The sequence below is a fragment of the Schistocerca cancellata genome, chromosome 2 (genome assembly GCF_023864275.1).
Source record: "Schistocerca cancellata isolate TAMUIC-IGC-003103 chromosome 2, iqSchCanc2.1, whole genome shotgun sequence".
Classification (NCBI taxonomy): domain Eukaryota; kingdom Metazoa; phylum Arthropoda; class Insecta; order Orthoptera; family Acrididae; genus Schistocerca; species Schistocerca cancellata.
The window spans coordinates 471,195,946-471,208,917 of NC_064627.1; positions in this window are offsets into that span (position 1 = coordinate 471,195,946).

Below are 12,972 nucleotides of genomic sequence, written 5' to 3' on the forward strand. Positions count from 1 at the left end.
GCCGGCGATCCTATCACGGCGGCCGCGGTGCCATCCTTCAGCACCGTTGCCACACCTGCTGCTTTCTTTTTCCTTTCATGTGTGAAACCGACACTGTGGGCGCGAGAGTCGTCCGGACAGTAGTACCTACTTCAGAATAAATGCTACACGTGAGACCTCAAACGGACATACATTCACTGTTGTTCCGGTCACAGAACACGAAGTTTGTAAACTGGAGGCCTCGCTGCCAGAAGGCGTAACTCCAGTTTTTCCCATAACATGAATCAAACCCTATTAGCTTCAGAATCTTATCCTATTATCACTTCGATGGGAGACAGGGATAAATACTGGAGATATCACTATCTTGCACTTAACACAAACGTTCCAGTCACATTAATGAAATCATTTTCTATGTTAGAGGTCGTATTTGTAAAATGTGAGTTGTTCCCTTTTTCCACCGAGGTCTTCAATTAGAAAAAAAAGTACAATGCCACCTACATATCTGCGGACCTGTTCTTGTGTTAGAAAATTGTCGGTGGCACTACCTGTAGTCCCAGAACCATTGCATGTACAAGCTGTTACATAAGTTTTATAGGACTATTTTCTTTTTTTTCCTCGTAATGGGTGATCGCGGAGAGAGTGTGTGGTGCCTTTAGAGACCAGCCGCGCTGTCGAATATTTGGCCATAAACCGCAACGTGCCGAATGTCGTTGTTCCTCACAGCAACCATCGCATGTTGTCCCTCCTCCTTTAAAGAGATTTTTATCGTAATTTTTGTAACTTTCTGTGAATAGTTTTGAGTTGAGTGCAGTTTTTACCAGATTGCCTTGTTCATTCAGGTGTACAAAGCTTACCACGCCAAATAAATCTTTCAAAACTGGGGAGCTAATGCGGGGTTTGGATATGGATATTAACTCCGGCCGCAGGTCCAGACCCTCCCACGTCGATTTGCAGTAGGGTTTTGGAACATAAACTGTATTCGAAGAAAACGATTTATTGACACATAGTAAGCACGGATTCAGAAAATATCGTTTTTGTGAAACACAACTAGCTCTTTATACTCATGAAGTAATAAGTGCTATCGACAGAGGATGTCAAATTGATTCCATATTTTCAGATTTCCAGAATGCTTTCGACACCGTTCCTTACAAGCGTCTTCTACCAAACTTCGTGCCTACGGTGTATTGCCTCAGCTGTGTTACTGGATTCGTGATTTCCTGTCAGAAAGGTCACAGTTCGTAGTAATAGACGGGAAGTCATCGAGTAAAACAGAAGTAATATCCGGCGTTCCCCAGGGAAGTGTTATAGGCCCTCTGTTGTTGCTGATCTATATTAACGACATAAGAGACAATCTGAGTAGCCGTCTTAGATTGTTTGCAGATGATCCTGTCATTTACCGTCTTGTAAAGTCATCAGATGACCGAAACGAATTGCAAAATGATTTAGATAAGGTATCTGTATGGTACGAAAAGGAAAACTGTGAAGTTATATTCACATGAGTACTAAAAAAAATCCGCTAAATTTCGATTACGCGATAAATCACACAAATCTGAAGACTGAAAATTCAACTAAATACTTAGGGAATACAATTACAAATAACCTGAACTGGAACGATCACATAGATAATGTTGTGGGTAGAGCAAACCAAAGACTTCGATTCATTGGCAGAACACTTATAAGGTGCAACAAGCCTACTAAAGAGACTACTTACACCACACTTGTCCGCCCTATTCTAGAGTACTGCTGTGCGGTGTGGGATCCGCATCAGGTGGGACTGACGGATGACATCCAAAAAGTACAAAGAAGGGCAGCTCGTTTTGTATTATCGCGAAGTAGGAAGATAGTGTCACAGACATGATACGTGAATTGGAGTGACAATCATTAAAAAAAAGGCGTTTTTCGTTGCGACGGGATCTTCTCATGAAATTTCAATCACCGGTTTTCTCCTCCGATTGCGAAGACATTCTTTTGGCACCAACCTACATAGGGAGAAATGATCGTCACGATAAAATAAATCAGGGCTAGCACAAAAAAATTAAATGCTCCCTTTTTCCGCGTGCCGTTCGAGAGTGGAACGGTAGAGAGACAGCTTGAAGGTGTTTATTGCGAAAAGCAGAGTAATTACGTAGATGTAGATGAAGACCAAAGAAAAATGCCTGGCCGTACCGGGAATCAAAGTCAGATTATCTGCATGGCATTCACCACTTACCTATGGAAGCGGACGCGCACGTAGACGGAAATCAATTTTAACTGAAAAATATATACATTTTTATTATCCGACGTAGCCCGGACAAGAGTTTCCGAATCGTACGACAGAGGGTTAGTGAATTGCTTGGACGTTTCAAAGATTAACAGAGAGAGAAGAATCCGGTTTGACATTTGTAAGTCATTATCTTCCCTTCTAACGTTGTAGAAAGTCGAACGTGCAACGTAATGGAAAGTAATACTATCAGTCAACGACGAAGCAACAACACAGTGTCTGGGCGTAGGTTCAAGTAGAGCATGGTACACAACAATAAGCATTAACGAACTAAAAGATAACTTCACTGTGAAATGTCTTTGACCTTCATATATTGTAGAATCTTATACGATATTATGAGCGCAATCGTGATGAGATATTTCGAACCGAGTGAGTTCAGTGCTAACCATGCCCGCATCTCGTGGTCGTGCGGTAGCGTTCTCGCTTCCCACGCCCGGGTTCCCGGGTTCGATTCCCGGCGGGGTCAGGGATTTTCTATGCCTCGTGATGGCTGGGTGTTGTGTGCTGTCCTTAGGTTAGTTAGGTTTAAGTAGTTCTAAGTTCTAGGGGACTGATGACCATAGATGTTAAGTCCCATAGTGCTCAGAGCCATTCAGTGCTAACCATTGATTCCGAAAACAGCACTCACACGAAACCCAATACGCCCTTTCATCAAGTGGCCCCCTGAAAGCTATGGATAAACGCACTGAGGTAGATGCAGTAGTTCTCGATTTTTCGAAAGACATTTGGCTCAGTACCATAACACTTATTAAGAAAAGTGGTATCATATGAAGGTATGAAACGAAATTTCTGACTGGACTGAAGATTTCTTGGTATGGAGGATGCAGCATGTTGCCATGGATGGAGAACCATCGATAGATGTAGAATCATCGATAGATGTAGAAGTAACTTCAGGCGTACGCCTAAAAAACGTATACTACATCAGTGACGTAGCCGACAATATTAATAGTAACCTCAGACATTTTCTGCAAATAAAATAGTGAGTCTGAAAAAATCTGCACCAATATTCAATCAGATCATAAGATTTCTGTTTGGTGCAAAAACTGACAACTTCATTTCAATGTTCAGAACAGAAAAATTTTGCTCTTCACGTACAGGAAAAAAATAGTTTCTTACTAGTAAAATATCACTGAACCACAGGTAGAATGTTAACTCATGAAAATACGTGGTTGTAACAGTTGAGGTGGTATGACATGGAATGCTCACATTGCCTCAATCGTGGGTAAAGCAGGTGGCAGACTGGTTTATTACAAAATGCAACGTCTACAAACGAGGTTGTTGCCGCACATTCCTAGAAGTGATTTCCCGTGATTCCGCCACATCACCCGTTTCGCCAGTTGTAGCATTACGTGGTTGATTTCAGCGACACGTCTCTATAGCAACACATTTCTACAAAAAAAGTGGATGTTTCAGAGTCACGCCACCACTCCGTTTCCCCCTGGATAAATTTCTGCGAAAACTACTCGGGTAGCAAGGTAATACTTACAATTGCACTGATGAACTTCGCTTATAAAAGAATGAGGTAGAATAACAATGCGCAGTTTCTGCCGCGTAGCAGCTCTTATCCCACGAATATATTTTGGTAAAGTATGCATCAAACGCTTTTATTTTCAGTAATTAACGCTCCACTTTATTGGAGTTGCGAGTGCTTTGGACTGCAGATGGAATTTCTTTCTATTTGTGTTTTTATTGGACGCATTCCAAAGTTCACAGGCTCGCGGCTGAAGTCGAGAAAGTTATTCGTAGATTAAAATTTCTTCCTCAGAGTGGTTTTCGCGCTCATATTTTTTTGGCAGTTTTGCCAACAATGGTATGGAAATCCCTACCCCTGCCAACCCATCTCTTCGCTCGCTCGTTTTTTGCCCGGAAAGCGGAATGAAGTCGGAAAGTAGCGTTGTAATGAGAGACCCCGCTTGCGTAATGCACCATGTTCGCGAATAATGGTGTGAATTAAATAGTAATAAACACTGGGCGACCTGTATATCACGACGTCTGTAAGAGGGACGTTAAAACGCGAATATAATGTACTCTGTTCGGTACTACAAGTTTCCTGTTATGTCAAACGACTTCCAACAAAAGATAGTTGATTACTTCAACACTGCTGCAGTCTGAGGTAATGTTCCGACTGTAATGACATCAACGTCAAGAGAGGATATTAAATCACTTAACCATTTTTACTATATCATCCATTTCGTACTTTTATCTGTAACATATGGTGTATTACCAAGTGTAATATTTCATCGCAAAGCAAGGTTTCTCGGCCCGGTCAAAAGATGACATGTCGAAACAAATCCAGAATGTAAGTCCTAACTCACCAACACCACCATATCGGGACGATATTACAACTCAGATGAGAAAGATTCTTGTATTCTTATATTTCGTTCATTTTCGCTAATTTCAATGTTGTCTATGTCAGGGCGGCTCGGGGGACTTAGCCGCCCCGTGCGAAAATTTGAACTTCTCCCACCCAAGCCCCCACATCCTGCCATTTTCAAATATAGTCCATACTCATTCATCAATGGCTTCTTATTTTCACACATCACACTTACTCGTATGTATTTTGGAAGTGAATATATCTTTAAGTCCCCAGTCAGGTATGGGGCAGCAGTCTAAGAGAAATCAAACGTTCACAGTGCAATACCTTTAGAGTTTTAACTCCAAAATTTATTATGTCAACCAGAAATGAGTTATCACTGGCAGAGTAGATCACTAAAGACTGTCCACGTTTTCTTGCTCACCGAACAGAGGGGAGCGTGCGGTATGGAGGAGGGAGCTCCGTGATCACATTATATATCGGAACGTAATCAGCCGCTGCACAGTTACATGCTGTCCAAGTCAGGCGAACCGACGTTTCGGCAAATCATCACGCAGTGCGCGTCACACACAAGCGTCGAAATCGTAGCGGTCCGCGGAGCGTAGTGGATACGTGGTTTAGAAATAGATCCCTACGCGAAGGAAGTTTTGGCTCTTTTTTTTTCTTTTTTTTCTTTTTTTTCTTTTTTACAATGTAGGGATAGATTTCTGACCCGACTAATAAACTGCGATATCTTTCAGCAAAGAAAGAAAAATTAAAAATAAACAAATAAAAATGTTCTATCAGTTTTAAAGATTGGCTAGATTATCTACTGTTACAAAATCAACACTCGATCTCTTGCAGCAACTGTAGTTCCCTGACATCATTTCTCCTTTCCGTGACAGAAATTGCCTTTGTATCTTTGATTCAGCGCTGCGCTGTAAGTTCATCGTCCGGTTGAAATGAGATAAACCATTATCGTCATGACTCGGCTGATAGCAAACAGGAGAGAAGGATTTTCAAATTTGCGACATCTCTGATGAGACAGTTGAGGCGCGAGACGTGGAGCAATCGGCACAGCAGAGAACTGCATTGTCTGCAGGAACGTCTGCACTTCGGAGGGTCATAGGACAAGGAGTGACATACGTTTAAATGCTCTATTCGTTGAACAACCTGTTTGAGTCGCCAGTGGCTATTTGATAAGTCTGTAAAACGCAAAATAAGTACGGCTGTGGGCAGATGTCGAGAAGGCATGCTTCCTGACAAGTCACGGCTACGATTCATGGCTCAAAACAAGCCGTTCTGGAAGCACTTACATTTATTGTAGCGAAAAGTAACAGTTAAAGTTATTGCAACGCAAATATTGTAAAATACGACGAAACTATATAAACATTCCGTGCAGTGCAGTGCAGTGCAGTTCAATTGCTTAAGCTCCAGAATACAGTTTGATAGACTTTTTTCCGCATGATCTTAATATCTATTGATTATCGCTTCAACACTACGAACGAAAAGGGAGTGTGAGAAAACTTAAAAGAAGTTACAGCAATAAATATTAAATTAGAAGAGCATGGCAAGAAGAGTAGCAATGTAAATGGTATTGGTGGCAGATCCAAAGGATAAGCTGTGGTGGAAGAAGAATGTCATGCATCTTTCTGCGTGTGAACGGCACTTACTCACGATGTCTGGCTTCAAAGCACTATGAACTACGTGACGTGCAGTGCTTCTTTTTTCTTATTCTTCATTTATTTATTACGAAGTTTTATTCTCAACGATGCTGCTGTTAGTGTTTAGGGTTGCTGTATGGGAACAATAGGCCATCATATGATGACATTCATCTTTATTATAAAGTTTTTAGATTCTGTAGGGGGCTTTCAAGTTTCGTAGGTACATTTCACGAGTTGTCTAAGCGCATGATAGAAAATGAGTTGGCAACACTTTTTTTAGCAAAGTAGGTTAGGAAATCCACTGCTTCATTTCTCAGCTGTTTCATAATACCGTAAATAAGTTCCAGCAAGAAAACAGATTTTACGAATGATTTGTATTTACAACTTATTCTGACACTCCTTCACTTGCTCATCCTTTTAGAACTATATTAAAATTCAACATTTTGCCGCCCCCAAAAACCTGCCGTCCTCGACCGTGGTACGTCCCACCTCCCTCCTCCCCTCCCCCCCTCCTCCCCCCCCCCACCCAACGACACCCCCTCCATACCCGGCTCTGCTACATATCACAGGCAATTAGTGTGTTCCCCTGATACGCGGTAAAAACAGATAATTATTTATCCAAAGCGGTTCCTGCTATTATCGTCGAGTATTATTAATGATGATTTTGTTTATCTCCAGTAATTCATATTGTCATTTCTCCTCATTCTTCTGTGGTAATGATCGGACTAACTCGATTTTTTAATCTGTTTCAGGTGAGTGCGTCCTATTCACTAACGTCTTTGTTGGTAATTCCAAACTACTGGTAAGAATAAATTACAGGTTTCTAACATTCATATTGACTTAATATACATGTGCCTCAACAGATACTCATTTCCGAATGCGTAGACCTGTATTACACTGTGAATGATCTGTGACAGCCCTGCTATAAAATGTTTTATAAAATTTTTGACGTATTACTAGCCTTACGGATGAATGCTGTGTGTGTTTTCTTTCTCATCCTCTGTGTTAAGAAATTGAAATTTTCGTTGATGGTACACGTGGAGGGAAGTGCGTTTTGCTTTGGTACCTGTGATGGCCATTGCCGTGCCGCACTTCTTAGAGCTGCTAACATCTTGATTTCATCCCTTGATGTATTTCTTTTTTCTTTTTGTTCTTTAAATTGTGCTAATGAACGGAACCCTGTTCTGTCCGCAGCATCGTTGTGAACTACACACATCAAAAAGAAAAACAAAAAGTTTTGCAACACCCCAGTTTCCAGAACTCCTGAAGATAGACGTTGACTTTGGATATTGTATCACAGACATAGTCCCTTTGACTGGTCAGAGATGTCACTAAACCCACCCAAAGATGTAAAAAACCATGCATGAGCAGCTCCTATTAGACGGAGTTGGTCCGACAGCTTATCAGTTCCAGTCATTCCACCGGGAAGGAGGTACACGGCTCGTGTTGTCTGTAGTTCAACCATGTCTAGACGGTCAATACCGCGGTTCCAGGCGTTTCGGAGTGAACCAAAGCGATGTCGTTCGGACATGGAGGAGATACAGAGAGACAGGAACCGTCGATGACATACCTCGCTCAGGCCACCCAAGGGCTACCACTGCAGTGGATGATCGCTACCTACGGATTATGGCTCGGAGCAATCCTGGCAGCAACTCCACCATGTTGAATAATGCTTTTCGTGCAGCCACAGGACGTCGTCCGCAATAGTCTGCATGATGTGCAACTTCATTCCTGACGTCCATAGCGAGGTCCATCTTTGCAACCACGAGGCTACTCAGCGCGGTAGAGATGGGCCCAACAACGTGCCGAATGGAACGCTCAGGACTGGCATCACGTTCTCTTCACCGATGAGTGCGCATATGCCTTCAGCCAGACAATCGTCGGAGACGTGTTTGGAGTCAACCCGGTCAGGCTGAACGTCTTAGACACACTGTCCAGCGAGTGCAGCAAGGTGGAGGTTCCCTGCTGTTTTGGGGTGGCATTATGTGGGGCCGACGTACCGCGCTGGTGGTCGTGGAAGGCTCCGTAACGGCTGTACGATACGTGAATGCCATCCTCCGACCGTTAGTGCAAACTTGTCGGAAGCATATTGACGAGGCATTCGTTTTCATGGGCGAAAGTTCGCGTCCCCATCGTGCACATCTTGTGAATGGCTTCCATCAGGAGAAAGACATCGCTCGACTAGAGTGGCCAGCATGTTCTCCAGACATGAACCCTATTAAACATGCCTGGGATAGACTGAAAAGGGCTGTTTATGGCCGACGTGAACCACGAACCACTCTGAGGGATCTACGCCGAATCGCCGTTGAGGAGTGGGACAATCTGGACCAACAGTGCCTGATGAACTTGTGGATAGTATGCCACGACGAATACAAGCATGCATCAATGCAAGAGGAAGTGCTACTGGGTATTAGAGGTACCGGTGTGTTCATCAATCTGGACCACCACCTCTGAAGGTCACGTTGTATGGTGGTACAACATGGTATGTGAGTTTTTCATGAGCAATAAAGAGTGTGGAAATGATGTTTATCTCTATTCCAATTTTCTGTACAGGTTCTGGAACTCTCGGAATCGAGGTGATGCAAAACTTTTTTGATGTATGTATATTTGGACACGTCTGTGTGGACCTCAACAGTAATGACCTTAACGAACATGAATAAAAATTGTTCCTTGTTTTATGTTAATGAATTCTTCTATACCTGCTTGGTAAAGAATTTCTATAAAATGTAAAACGCCGTCTTTCGTAGCTGAGCAGTTAGCATGTCTCATTTCCACAAAGAAGTACCGATTTCCATTGCTGGTATTTCACCTTCGTTATTGAGATGCAGAATGGAGACGCCTCGCGTCAACAAACCGCTTTCTCCGCCGTTGTCAGCTTCTCGCTTCTTCTCACACAAGTAGCTCTGCAAGTGACATTACGAGGCTGAGTACACCCAGTTCCAGTCCTAGCATCAAAGAAAAATGCCTCACGTTGCTGGAAATAGATTACAGGCCCTCTGTATGACATGTCAAACATGTTCACCTCTCAGTAGGCGGACTGTTAGCTTACCTTCAGGGATTTTTCCTTAATAGAGTACTAAAACGGGATGCACTTAGCACCGTGAGTGCCCTTGGGGAGCTGCTTGAATTAGAAGTTGCGGCTCCAAGGTCGGGAAAGCTGTCAACGGGCGGGAGGGCTGTGTGTCATCGACAAACGGTGACACAGCGGCCTCTCGGCATCGGGTGATTGTCTGAGACCGATCGCGGAGTTTTCTTTGTCAGTGAGAGACACACACACACATTGGATTTTCCATGTGAACCTCCGGCCGGCGTGGCCGAGCGGTTCTAGGCGCTTCAGTCTGGAACCGAGCGACCGCTACGTCGCAGGTTCGAATCCTGCCTCGGGCATGGTTGTGTGTGATGTCGTTAGGTTAGTTACGTTTAAGTAGTTCTAAGTTCTAGGGGACTGATGACCTCAGAAGTTAAGTCCGGTAGTGCTCAGAGCCATTTGATCCATTTGATCCATTTGAATTCCACGTGAACCAGTTTTCGCTTAAATGACCGTCCACATTCAACAAACAAAACTTGTACACAGATTTACTCACACCAAAGTGAGATGTGCTAGGGGCTTCACCAGGATAGAAATAACGGGTAAAAAAAAAAGTTTTTTGTGCCACTGCGCATATAGTTCATTTCATTATTGTCTGCCTGGGACATACCAGGGCACTGTGCCAAGGCGAGTGGTGGAGATTTTGCCACGTGTTGGGGCTGTAGCGAGTCGCTGAGCGATGAGCGCCACGGAAGGGTGGAAGAACCGTTCTTCGGGTTGTGAGAACGATGTTAGGCTCTTCCACCTCGACCTTGTGGTTTTGATGGTCTCGAAAAGGCTGCAGGAGTCCAACAGAAGACTAATGTGTATGCAACAAGAGACAGAGTACTGTTCCAACAAGCTCGAACAGCCACTGGGACGCACCCTCGTCCGCTCGCGCAGCCTGCCGTCGATTCACGGTGTAGCAGCGTTGTTGTGAATACAGTAGTACACGCTACGCTCACAAGTGGTCCGTACGAATTTCTCCTCGCCGTTTTTCATTCATACTGACGGGATGTGCAGGGCCGGCTAGAACTTCAACATGTGTAAATCGGTTGATTTCGAGAAAATCAGAGTTGAATATTTCATTCTTACATACGTCGTAAGGTCTTGAGTATTCATGGATTTCATAAGCGCGAGGTGTCTGGATCGAATCTCCGTGCTGGCACTTCATTTTTTCATTCCCACGTCATTCTGTCGATCGATATGCGTAGTACGCCGCGAAGCTGTGAGATGACCGAACACCATTTACGAATGTAAACACAGTGTGTTTTGCAAAACACGCATTGAAAAAAACCATATTCATGCAAAGAAACTAAGTCCATTACAAGTCCTGTATATCGCAATAATTGCTGTTTTCCGTGTTTCTATATCATCCTGGCTTCCCAGTGCTCGTCACAGATCCGGATACGATAATATAAATAAAACGACTATACTGACTTCACTGTAAGTTCTTGTGTATCTTTTTTTCCCAACCTCCTTACGAAAAATATCTCGGGTGCCTTGCAACGTGCTGTTCGGAAGAGATCTCTACCCCTCATACCCTTACGGACAGCCCTGCAGAATTCACAGTGTCAGTTCCCTCCAGCACTACTTCAGACATTAGTGGAGTCCATGCCACGTCGTGTTCCGGCACGTCTTACCACATTTATTAACATGCTTTCTTCCGTTGAACAGTCCATTTTGCCTAAACGCCTTTTCACAGTACTCCATGAAGTCTCGATGGGATTTAAGCTTTTTGAATTACCAGGCCACTGAAGCACATTAATATTGTTTTTCTTGAACATCCTCACTGCTTTAGAAGTGTGACACGGGGCCAGATCATGTTAAATGTTCCTCCAGCGTGTGCACAGGTCTGTAGGGATGGCGCAATTATGCGAGTAAGGATTTCCATGTGTTTGGTTCAATCCATCGTACCAACAATTGGAGCTGGTGCCCCAGAACCATTTTAAGTGAAGAAACACCAGGAATTTTTTTGAAAGAGTGTTCTACACTTAGAAATGTTCAGTCTCACTGCCTGATGGGTGCTCGCGTGACAACTCTTTCTCTTTATCCCTGAACAATAAAGTGAGGCTCACCGCTGAAAATTACTCGTTTCCAGTCACTGGTAGTCCAAGATTCATATATTTTGGCCCATGCCAACCGTTTTTTCCTCACAGCAAATGTTAAAACTTCCTTTTTAACGGCTTTCGTTTGTTAAGCCCACAATGAAGAAGTCTACGCCGTACTGCTGAAGATAAGTAGTGAAGCACTACTTTTTCCCACATCAACAACAGGGGCGATATTTCAGATACTCTTAGATCTATATTCATGAAGAGCAAGTATTTTTGCTATCCTCTTAGGTGAAATGTCCATTTTTTACACAAACACGTTGTTTTCCTGTCGAGAACACAGATACGACTCACACTGTTGTTACAGATACAAGCACTCACCCGAACTGGAGGGACATATAGTAGTTGTTGTTCGTAGTGAAGGCAACAGTATTAACCAAGAGTCCAACAATTGGGCGGATAAAATTGGTTACAGCTAACCAACACCAATTCCTTGTAAAATATGAATTTGTCCCAATTAATTTGTACACTACTGTAGTTGTTGTGAACCTGTGGCCTTGTGAAAACTGTGTCCGTAATTGTTCTCGTTTCTTTTGGTTTGCATCGCTGTTACATTTTGTTAAAAATTGTGGATATTTAGGAATAGATTTTTGCTTCAAATAATAGGTTTTATACCTAATATATCTTGCACACAGATTTTAACAGAAACAAGCGACAAATTTATTTATGTCAAAAGCTGGTAGTACTTATTTCTGTCGTATGAGAGAGTACGTTTTGGAAGTTTTTCGACTTAGTTGCAGTACAGGATGCTGAGACAGTCCAGAGCAGTGGTCGTCAAACTGCGACCCGCGGGCTGCATGCGACCCAAATCCAGTATTAATGCGGCTCGTGGTTCTTAGCCGTATTTTATAATGTCAACTGATGTTCAGAGTTTCCTAGCAGAGTAGTTTTTCTGCTCAGTAATAAACAAAAATACTTACAGAGACAGTAATACTTTAAAATGTGCTAAATTTTAATTGACGTTGGTGAATATGACCGTGAGCTACGGAAAGTTGGCCGCTTATCTCAGAGACAGAGGGGTGAGTGGCGTGACCATTGCTGGCTTGGAGGGTATGAGGAAGAATTTTTTTATTGTTTGTCTTCAGGTACTGATTACTGAAGGGTGTGCACGATTCGTACCGATCCACGACTACCGGTATAAATTTTCAAACTGAATGAATTCCGTCAGTGATCATAATAGAAGAGGTCATGTTCAAATGCCGTAGATATTTGTAGCAAGGAATATGATGTTAAATTAAGAACGCTGTAATACAACACAATGAGTAGAAAAAATGACATTCAGAACACTAAATGAACATTGGTGATCGTGTGTCATACACAACAGCAGGGTTACAGTCGTAAATCAGCTAATCATTCGCTCAAACAAACAGTACAACACAACTTCGTCAGGCAATTACAATATTCTGTGTTAGTTCAAGCTGGCAGGAACGTGAGACAGAAAACAGTAGAGTCGACACACAACGTTCCGGATGGTGCCGACATTTAACGGTCAGTGCTTGAGGCCAGGGCCAACTTAAGCGCCCTTACAAAAGTTGGTATATTGGGGGCTCACAGGATATCAATGTGTGTAGGTTACTGAAACCTGGCTGGTAGGAAAC